Below are 10,922 nucleotides of genomic sequence, written 5' to 3' on the forward strand. Positions count from 1 at the left end.
ATAGCACTTGTATTGTCGCATCGAAGAGGAATGCATCCGAGATCAAGTCCGTAGTCACGAAGTTGTTGCTTAAGCCAAAGAATTTGTGCACAACAACTACCCGCTGCTATGTATTCCGCTTCGGCCGTGCTAAGAGCAACACATGCTTGCTTTTTACAAGCCCATGATACTAATGCATTTCCAAGAATGTGACAAGTGCCACTTGTGCTTTTACGATCAGTTTTACATCCTGCATAATCCGCGTCAGAATAACCAATTAAATTGCAAACACTACCTTTAGGATACCATAAGCCAACATTGGTTGTTCCTTTGAGATACTTCATGATCCTTTTAACCGCCATAAGATGTGATTCCTTTGGATTTGCTTGGTAGCGAGCACAAAGACAAATACTAAACATTATGTCAGGACGGCTTGCCGTCAAATATAATAAAGAACCAATCATACCTCGATACTTAGTAATATCAATTGGAGTACCGGATTCATCCTGATCAACATATGTACCGGAGCCCATTGGAGTATTCATTGCTTTACAATTATCCATATCAAACTTCTTCAATAATTCTTTACAATATTTGGATTAATTGATAAAGATTCCATCTTTGAGTTGCTTAATTTGTAGTCCAAGAAAGTAGTTCATCTTTCCCATCATAGACATCTCGAATTCTCCTTGCATCATCAATGAGAATTCCTCACACATTTCTTTGTTAGTCGATCCAAAAATGATATCATCAACATAGACTTGAACCAATAAAGTGTTACTCTTGATTTTCTTAATGAACAAAGTTTTATCAACCTTACCCTTTTCGAAACCCTTTTCACACAAAAAATTGCTAAGTCTATCATACCATGCTCTTGGTGCTTGTTTTAAGCCATAAAGAGCCTTTCTCAACTTAAAGACATGTGTAGGATTCTTGAAGTCTTCAAATCCCGGGGGTTGTTTGACATAGACTTCTTCATTGATGTAGCCATTCAAGAATGCGCTCTTGACGTCCATTTGATAAAGCTGAAAATTTAATGAACATGCATAAGCAAGTAAAAGACGAATAGCTTCTAACCTTGCAACCGGAGCAAATGTTTCTTCAAAGTCGATTCCTTCTTCTTGATTGTAACCTTGGGCCACCAATCCTGCTTTGTTTCGAACAATTATACCATTCTCATCAAGTTTGTTCTTAAACACCCATCGAGTACCTATGATGTGTTTATTACTTGGTCTAGGCACAAGTTCCCAAACTTGATTTCTCTCGAATTGATTTAATTCTTCTTGCATTGCATTTATCCATTGATCGTCTCCTAAGGCTTCATCAACTTTGGAAGGTTCAATTTGAGAAACAAAAGCCATGTGTAAGCAAGCATCTTTGAGATTTAATCTTGTTGCAACTCCTTGACTAATATCACCAATAACTTTATCAATAGGATGATCTCTATGAGTTCTCCATTCTTTTGGTAGATCATTGGTGTTTGATTCTTGTTGTACACTTTCTTGTTGAACACTTTCTTGTTGAACTTCCGGTGCCTTCACAATTGTATCATTTGAAAGTTCTTTCGGTGCCTTCATAATTGTATCATTTGAAAGTTCTTCCGGGGGTAAATCTAAAGGATCATCATCATCACAAACAACTATTTCTTCTTTGGAAGTGTTAGTCTCATCAAAAGATACATGCATGGATTCTTCAATAGTTAAAGTTCTTTTATTATAAATTCTATATACTTTACTAGAAAGAGAATAACCAAGAAATATACCTTCGTCGGATTTCTCATCAAACTTACCAAAATTGTCTTTGTCATTGTTGAGAACAAAGCACTTGCATCCAAAAATGTGAAAGTGAGCAATGTTTGGCTTTCTTCCTTTGAAGAGTTCATATGGAGTCTTCTTTAAGATAGGTCTAATGATTACTCGATTTCCAACATAACATGCCGTACTAACCGCATCCGCCCAAAAATATTTAGGAAGATTTGCATCACTAAGCATTGTTCTTGCAAGTTCCACTAGAAACCTATTTTTCCTTTCAACTACTCCATTTTGTTGTGGAGTTCTTGGTGCTGAAAAATTATGAGAGATACCATGTTCTTCACAAAATTCTTCAAATGATGCATTTTGAAACTCTCCACCATGATCACTTCTTATGGATACAATCTTTAATGATTTTTCATTTTGGATTTGTTTTGCATACTTCTTAAAGGCTCTAAAAGCATCACTTTTCTGCACAAGAAACAAAGTCCAAGAATATCTAGAATAATCATCAACAATAACTAAAGCGTATGCATTACCTCCGAAGCTTCTTGTCCTTGATGGACCAAATAGATCCATATGCAATAATTGAAGTGGTCTTGTTGTAGTCACCACATTCTTTGGTTTGAAAGATGATTTGGTTTACTTTCCCTTTTGACATGCATCACATAGTTTATCTTTGACAAACTTTATCTTAGGTAAGCCAATAACAAGATCATGTTTGGTTAACTTATTTAAATGATCCATATGAATATGGGCTGCTCTTTTATGCCATAACCATGATTCATTATTGTTTACTAAAAGACATTTTACTTTCAAGGATAAATCATTTAAAGAAATCATAAAAATGTTATTAATTCTTGTACCTTTGAGTTTTACCTCATTGGTGACTTCATCGATGATCAAGCATTCCTCCTTAGTGAATTTGATCTTGAAGCCTTTGTCACAAAGTTGGCTAATGCTTAGAAGATTATGCTTTAGTCCTTCAACATAAAGAACATCTTCAATTGATGTGAAAGGTGGTGCACCAACTTTGCCTTTGCCAAGAATTCTTCCCTTATTGTTGTCTCCATAAGTGACAAAACCCTTGGCCTTTAACCTTAGATCTGAAAATTGGTTTAAGTCACCCGTCATATGCTTTGAACAACCACTATCTAGATACCATAGGTTTGAAGTGGTCTTCAAGCATGCCTACAAAACAAATTAAGTTTTGTTAGGTACCCAAATGGCTTTGGGTCCATCATAGTTAGTTCCTTTCTTCACCCATACATAATGTCCACTAGGAACACTAAAGTTCCTTACATAACAAGCATTGGGTGTGTGACCAATAATACCACAATAAAAACAAGTAGGTTCAAAGTTACTTCTATATCTAGGAGGATAAGATTTCTTCTTAACAAAGTTCTTCCTTTTAGGATAATGTTGCATTACTTTAGGCTTGATCACTTTCTCTTGAATTAGTTGGTTACTAGCCTTGACAAAGATAGTCTTGTTGGATGTTGGTTTATTAAATTTAGAGAAACCAAGTCCGCTCTTATCATTGGAGTATCTTTGTGTGCTAAGAACATTTTCCAATCCAATTTGCCCTTTTTCATATCTTTCTAAAACACGTTTTAATTGGACAATTTGGAAGGAAAGTGATTCACAATTCTTGCATGCAACATTATCTTCTTGAACACTAATCATTTTTTCTTTGTCATCTTTATGTTCTACTTCACTTATCTTAACCTTCTCTTCTAAAGATAGTATGATTTTCTTTTGAGATGAGATAGTTTTATAGAGAATTTTGCATTCTTCTAATAATTCATCTATTGCACCTTGTGCACCATTATCGAAAAGAGAATCATCATAACTAACCTCGCCTTCTTCATCGTCGGAGTGGTGTGATGCCATTAGTGCTAGGTTTGCACTTTCGTCACTATCGGAGTCCGATGAGGAACTTACTTCATTATCTTCCCATGCTATGTAGGCCTTTTTATTTTTGAACTCCTTTTTGCCTTTGAATCCATTCTTCTTCGAAAGCTTTGGACATTCCGGCTTTATGTGTCCTTGTTTCCCACATTCATAGCATGTAACTTCTTGTGATGAAGTGGATGCTTCTTTATCTTTATGCTTTGAGAATTTCTTTCTTTTGACATAGTTAGTTTTATCAATATTATTTTTATTACCAAAAAATTTGCCTAACCTTTTTACAAGAAGCAAGAAGTTTTCATCTTCATCCGATGCATCTTTCATTTTGCTTTCTTTTGAATCTACCTTTAATGCAATGCTTTTGGATTTCTTCTCTAAGTTCTCATGCTTTTCCAATCTTCCAAGTTCCGTCTCATATTCTTGAAGTTTTCCAAATAGTGTTGCGAAAGTAAATTTTGATAAATTCTTCTTTTCGGATATCGCCGTCACTTTTGGTTGCCACTCCCTTGTCAAAGATCTGAGCACTTTAAGATTAAGTTCTTCGGTAGTAAGAGTCTTACCAAGTGCCTTCAAGTGATTTGTCAAATGTACGAATCGTTTTTGCAAATCGAGAATAGTTTCTCCGGGCTTCATTCTAAACAGTTCATACTCTTGGCTTAAAGTATTCAATCTTGATCTTTTAACTTCAGTGGTACCTTCATGAGTTTCTACAAGAGTATCCCAAATTTCCTTTGATGTTGTACATGCCGATACTCGGAAAAATTCATCCATACTAAGAGCACCTTGAAGAAGATTGACCGCCTTTTTGTCAGCAAGAACCCTTTTTCTATCATTATCATCCCATGACGCTTTAGGTTTCTCCGATCCAACACCATTAACGACCGTTATAGGGACATGAGGACCTTGTAGGACAGCCTCCCAAACTTCTTCTCCTTGTGCTTCTAGATGAGCCTTCATTCGGATTTTCCAAAAGTCAAAATATTCACCACAAAACAATGGAGGCTTGTTGTTAGAACCACCATCTCTGAAAACCGGATTTTGATTTGCGGAAGCCATTCTGGATCTTTAGGAACAAGTTACCTATAACTTGCTCTGATGCCAAATGTAAGTATCAGATATGCCTAAGAGGGGGGGTGAATTAGGTACTTTATAACTTTTACGGTTTTAGCAAGATAATCACTGACAATGGGTCAAATTTGAATAACAAAATGATGAAAGAGCTTTGTGAAGAATTCAAGATTGAGCATCACAACTCATCTCCTTACATACCAAAGATGAATGGAGCTGTAGAAGCAGCTAACAAAAACATCAAGAAAATCATTCAGAAGATGGTCATCACTTACAAAGATTGGCATGAAATGCTCCCGTATGCTCTTCATGGTTACCGTACATCAGTACGTACTTCGACTGGAGCAACTCCTTTCTCCCTTGTGTAAGTATCAAATATGCCTAAGAGGGGGGTGAATTAGGTACTTTATAACTTTTACGGTTTTATGGTGTAAAGGTTATTTTTCTGGTTTATGGTAATGTTACTAAAAGATGTAAAGTGCAGAAAAATAAATGACACAAGGATATATCCTGGTTCCCCTCACAAACCGAGAGTACTCCAGTCCCCTTACGCAGTAAGAGATTTCAATATAGTTGGTATCTTGTACAAGCCTAACCAAACACCAAGAACAATCCTCTTGGACCAAGAACAATCCTCTTGGATTTTTCACTAAGACCACTTATGAGAACAATCCTCTCAAAGTGTCTAACTTGTTTCCAACAATCCTGGATAACAAGAATACAACAAGTATTTGATTTTGTATAAGAGTTTGAATAGTAGAACAATGTATCAATCACTTGATTGATCTTCCCTTCCAATGATAATAATTCACAATTCTTTAAAGTAATAGATTGCTCAAAATATTTTCTAGTTTGGATGATATGAAAGTGTGTAGAAAATATCTTGAAAAAGATTGAAGGATAACAATGTGAAATTCTGAAAATTTCTAAGAGTTTTTTGATTGGAAGAGGTGAAGAATGAATTTGAAATTTTGAGTATATATAGATGTTCATAACACCCCTTGAAATATCATAAGTTTCTGTAGATTAATCATGAACAATTGCCAAGATTAAAGGAAATGTTTCCATGAAAAGGTGTGTGGAAAGGTGCTATGAAATGCTGCTGTTTTTCAAAAAACGTACAGGTGAAATCGATTTCCCTTAGCATGAAATCGATTTCATGCATGTAACGTTAACAAAATTTCAAAAACAAACAGTGGGAAATTGATTTCCTCTTTAGGTAAATCGATTTCCATAGTGCAAAAAGTGAATTTTTGCTTCTGGAAATGTTTTAAGACAGTGGCAAATCGATTTCATGTTATGGTAAATCGATTTACCCAGTGTAAAAGTTGAATAAAAGATTTTGCAAATGTTTGCTATTATCATGGATTGTCTATGCAATGGTTGGTTGATTTCTTGAGCATCTAAGACTTTAGAGAATGTAATTATAGTCATTATACCTTCTTGAAGTGCAAGCTTGATTCCAAAGCCTTGATCATTGATATTTTAACTTTAACAACTCATCTTTGCCTTCTTGTTATTTAGAGATTTGTCTTCATAAAAAACAAAGTTCTTTATTTAATCTTGACTTCACACCTTGTATATGGCATGGAAGCAGTCCTACCTATAGAGGTTGAGATCCCATCAATGAGAGTCTTGATGGAGGCAAAATTAACAGAAGCCGAGTGGTGTCAAAGCAGATTCGATGAATTGAACTTAATCGAAGAAAAGCGCATGACAGCTTTATGCCACGGACAGCTATATCAACAAAGAATGAAGAAAGCTTTCGACAAAAAGGTTCGACCTCGCACAATCAAAGAAGGCGACCTTGTACTCAAAAAGATTCAATCTTTTCTCACAGATTCAAGAGGGAAATGGACTCCCAATTATGACGGCCCTACGTGGTCAAGAGAGCTTTCTCAGGAGGAGCCTTAATACTCACGACTATGGATGGAGAAGAATTCACCCGTCCTGCGAACGTCGACGCAGTCAAGAAATACTTCGCCTAAATAATTAAAAGAACAGCTCGCTAAGTTGAAAACTCGCAAAGAGCGACTTAGGCAAAAAAGAGCGTCTCGGTGAATCGAAAACCCGAAAGAGTGATTCAGGCAAAAGTTAGAGACATAAAAAATAAATAATCAATCCCGGTAAACTTAAAACCCGAAAGGGATAGTTTACGCAAAAGTTAGGGATATATGGCAAGTAACTGTGTTCAGGACAAACTTGATCATTCAAAAATCCATAGCGGAGTATTCATCAGCAGTAAGTCATCTTCTACAAAGCACGAATACAGCGCAACTCAGAGTGGAAGGGAAAGATAACGGTCGTCACGTTTCATCGTAGCCCTTTTCCCGAAAATTACCAATTTCCAACTTTGTAAATACTCCATGGAATCAAGCATTTGGCTGATTACCATTCCATATATAATAATTTGAGCCTTGTGCTTTTCTTTGCAATCGAGTCTTTTTCAGTTTCTTGAAATGCATTTTAAGTTTAAACAGTCATTTTCTTGAAACAAATGTTTTCATAAAATAAAATGAATTTACTTGCGAGAAAATAAAGGTGAAATTTCTTTCTAAGGTTTACAAACAATAGGAAGAATGCAAACAGCTACTCCGAGAACGGTTGAGACTCCGGGAACCAAGATTTCCCCATGAGGTCGCTTTGCGAACATCTCCCGATGACGGATCTTCACTTCAATTCATATTACTCACTTCGGACAGCGGACAACTGATAACCAGGTATCCCCAACAGAGTTCGAACTACAAGAAGAGGACATCTTCTGATCAACAAGATTCAAGTCATATCATAGGATTTTACATCCGCGACAAATCTATTCACATTCACTTTACATTTTATATTTGTCATAATATTCATGCATACATAGTCGAGTCAGGCTTTGATCATGTGAATGCCCGAGTCATTAAGGTATGAACTCAAGTTTCCCCTGCAAGTTGTGGAGGAACTTTTTCCTTCAAGACGACAATTCATACGCAAGGATCTTCCCAAGCAAGTCAACAAATGGCAATCTCCTCTAAAGAGATAGTTTGTTCACTTTTGGAGTTCCTCAGCCGAGATTCTCCCGCAGAGCGACACTCGACAGTCTTCTTCAGATAAGATAGTCTATTTCGCATTTTGGAATTCCCTACAGGGTCGATGAGCGGTTCTCTTCTCCAAGAAGTGTGGATTCCCCGACATAATTGACAAGTGGTAGTTTTTCCTCCTGGAAAACAGTTTGGTATTTCCCCAGCAGGGTCAAGAGATGCCACTTTTCGTCAAAGAAAATATTTCAAAATCTCCCAGCAGATCGACAAATGATTCCCCAACGGAGTCAGTGAATGGCAGTCTTTTTCGGCAAAAGACAGTTCACTTACTTTTTCGGGCAGAAATAACGAATGGCAGCCTTCTTCATGAAGACAGTTCGTTTCGCTTAAAGATTCCTCAACAAAGTCAGCAAATGGCAGTCTCTTTCAGCAGAAGACAGTTTGCTCACTTTCTTTCACGACAACAATCAACAAATGGCAGTCTCTCCCAGTAGAAGACAGTTTGTTCCCCTAGCAATTGACAAACGGCAGTCTTTCCCCAAGGAAAGGAAGTTTGTCTGTTAAATACTCAAGAGATCGACAAATAGCAGTTTCTTCAAACAATTTGTCTGTTTCTGGGATGTTTCATCCCCTTCAGAGTTGACAAATGGCAGTTTTCCTCCTAGAAAAACAGTTTGTTAATTCCCCTCGGAGTCGACAAATGGCAGTTTTCCTCTTAGGAAAACAGTTTGTTGATTCCCCGGCATGAGTCGACAAATGGCAGTTTTTCCTCTTAGGAAAACAGTTTGTTGATTCCCTGGCATAAGTCGGTGAATGTTGGTTTTCACCCCGAAAACAGTTCGTCCGCTTTCAAGCAAAGTCATTAGCCCCTCAAAAGATCATGAGGCCATATGACATTCTTTCAAAGACATCAAGTCAAAAGGAAAGATGGTGAAGTTTCTCTACTACCATCAAATGGCGTCTCATCTCCAAGTGCTGATGAGAAGTTTGATGAGGAAACAAACCTTTGAAGTTTCTTTACTACCATCGAATGGCATCTCATCTCCAAGTGCTGATGAGAAGTTTGATGAGGAAACAAAACTTTGGAAATTTTCTCTTTATTTGAGATATTGTCCAAACACGGCTGAGACCAGTTTCGAGATATGGACATCCGAAACAAGGGGGAGGTTGTTTACCTTTTCTAAGTGTCAACACTTAGTTAAAGGAGATGGATTGTGCATTCTACACTGCCATCCATTTACCATAGTCCACATCAAGTATTTCTACAGGAGTTTGTCTCCTCATCCCCCGCCAAGTGCGACAACGGGATCAAGTCATGCAAGGATTTTATCAATTACAACATCTCAGGAGCGCCCAAAATTCGGGCATTCTTTGATATTTAAGTCTCTTTCACGCAGGAGAGATCGAGATATCAATCTCTCTCCCTCCAGATAAAAGAAACTTAAATAGGGGCATCTGTCATACCCTAATTTTTGACCCCCCCTGAGATGACATATCTTCAGGATTTTCATCAGGTCAAAGCAAGTACCCAAAGCAGTCACTTCTTCATTTGGCATTTAATCAAGGATGTTCAAAGACAAGAAAACTCAGGCAAAGGATCAATCAGTAGAAGGATTAGTCTCTAACATAATCATAGGACTCAAGAGCTTCATTTTTTCACCTATGATTGATTAGACACTCAGTCATCTGAGTACAGGTTTACTCAAGTCACCAGACTAGGGTTTTTGAGCCTATCAAGGACTGAAATCAGGGATCACCTTTGGGAAACCCTAAAAAGCTCCAGGACATCTATTAAAGACTTCAATCATCTTCAAATGATCCATACAATAAGATCCACTGGACATCACACCTCAATTCAAGATCCACAGTCACCAATTTCATCTGGTCGACAATTAGGGTTTTTAACCTAATTCATCTGGATAGTTGACTTTTAATCAGGGCATGGATCCAAAACTCAAGACATGATTCAAGAACCTCTACTACCTCAATATAACCCATTTACATCACTCATTTGAGGAGAAGATCTTAATTCCACACAAAAGTCCAAAATCTCACCTAATCTAGAAAAAGTCAACTGTATGGGATCACCTTTGACTTTTAACATTTTTGGTCAAAACATGACTTTCAAAGATCAATATCATCAATATATGGATATTAAAGTCATTTGACCAAAGAAATTCAAGAAGAATCTTCAAGGAGCAAAAAGTCAGGAATTAGGGTTTTTGAGGGCATTGTGGGAACTCAAAATTTCACCTACACAACTCAAAAAACTTCCAACATGAAAGTTGTAGATCTTACAAAATAAAACAACATCTTACAATGGAACTTTTTTCAAAAGATCAATCATTTAAGAGATTTGGGAATTTTGAAGTTTTAGGTCATTAACACTTAGAAAATTTTCCGTGTTTTTAACCTAGTTTTCTTCCAACTTTGGCCTCATTTTTCACAAATTTGCCAAAGGATTCTGAAGGAACCATAAACTAATGATTTGAAGTAGATGTTTAGGGCTTTCCAAATTGTGTTCAACCTTCTCCAAATTCATTTTGAGCTAAGAGTTATGCTTGTTCAAAGTTGGCCTCATGAAGTGAGATTATAGGTCATGTACAATTTGAAACTTTGCAATTTTGTGCATTTTGCTTCACTAAGTGATGCTACACGACCTCTAATGCATCTGAAAACATGCCATGCATCCAAATTCATCATTGCATAAGGATTAGAGAAGATTCCCAAAAACAAAGGCATGTGATTATGTAATGATTGCATTTTTGAATTTATGGCAAATGATGAATCATCAAGGAATCTTGCTCTAAGCCAATTAGAACTCTCCTCTGAATCAGAAATGTTCCCTTAGATCATACAAGATCAATGGTTGGGGAAGCTAGCCCGAAAATGCATCATTGCATTTAGGATCTTTTCAAATTTTCTTCTTGGCTAAGAAACCAAACTCACTTCACTAAGCAAGCTCACTATGCACAATTACTCTGAACTAATTGCCTATAAATAGAGGGCTCTTTCTCATTCAGAAACCACACCAAAGCAACATAATTCTTGCTTTCTCTCTTCTTTCTTCATACTTAAGGTTTTCAAAGGTTCTTTGGCAAGAAGACATGGATTCTTCAAACCAGAGCTCTTCCTTTGGAATTAAGTATTCAAACACCTTAGGGGAGTCATTTAGAGGTGATCCAAACCT

This window comes from Vicia villosa, linkage group LG6, assembly GCF_029867415.1.
Source record: "Vicia villosa cultivar HV-30 ecotype Madison, WI linkage group LG6, Vvil1.0, whole genome shotgun sequence".
Taxonomy (NCBI): Eukaryota; Viridiplantae; Streptophyta; class Magnoliopsida; order Fabales; family Fabaceae; genus Vicia; species Vicia villosa.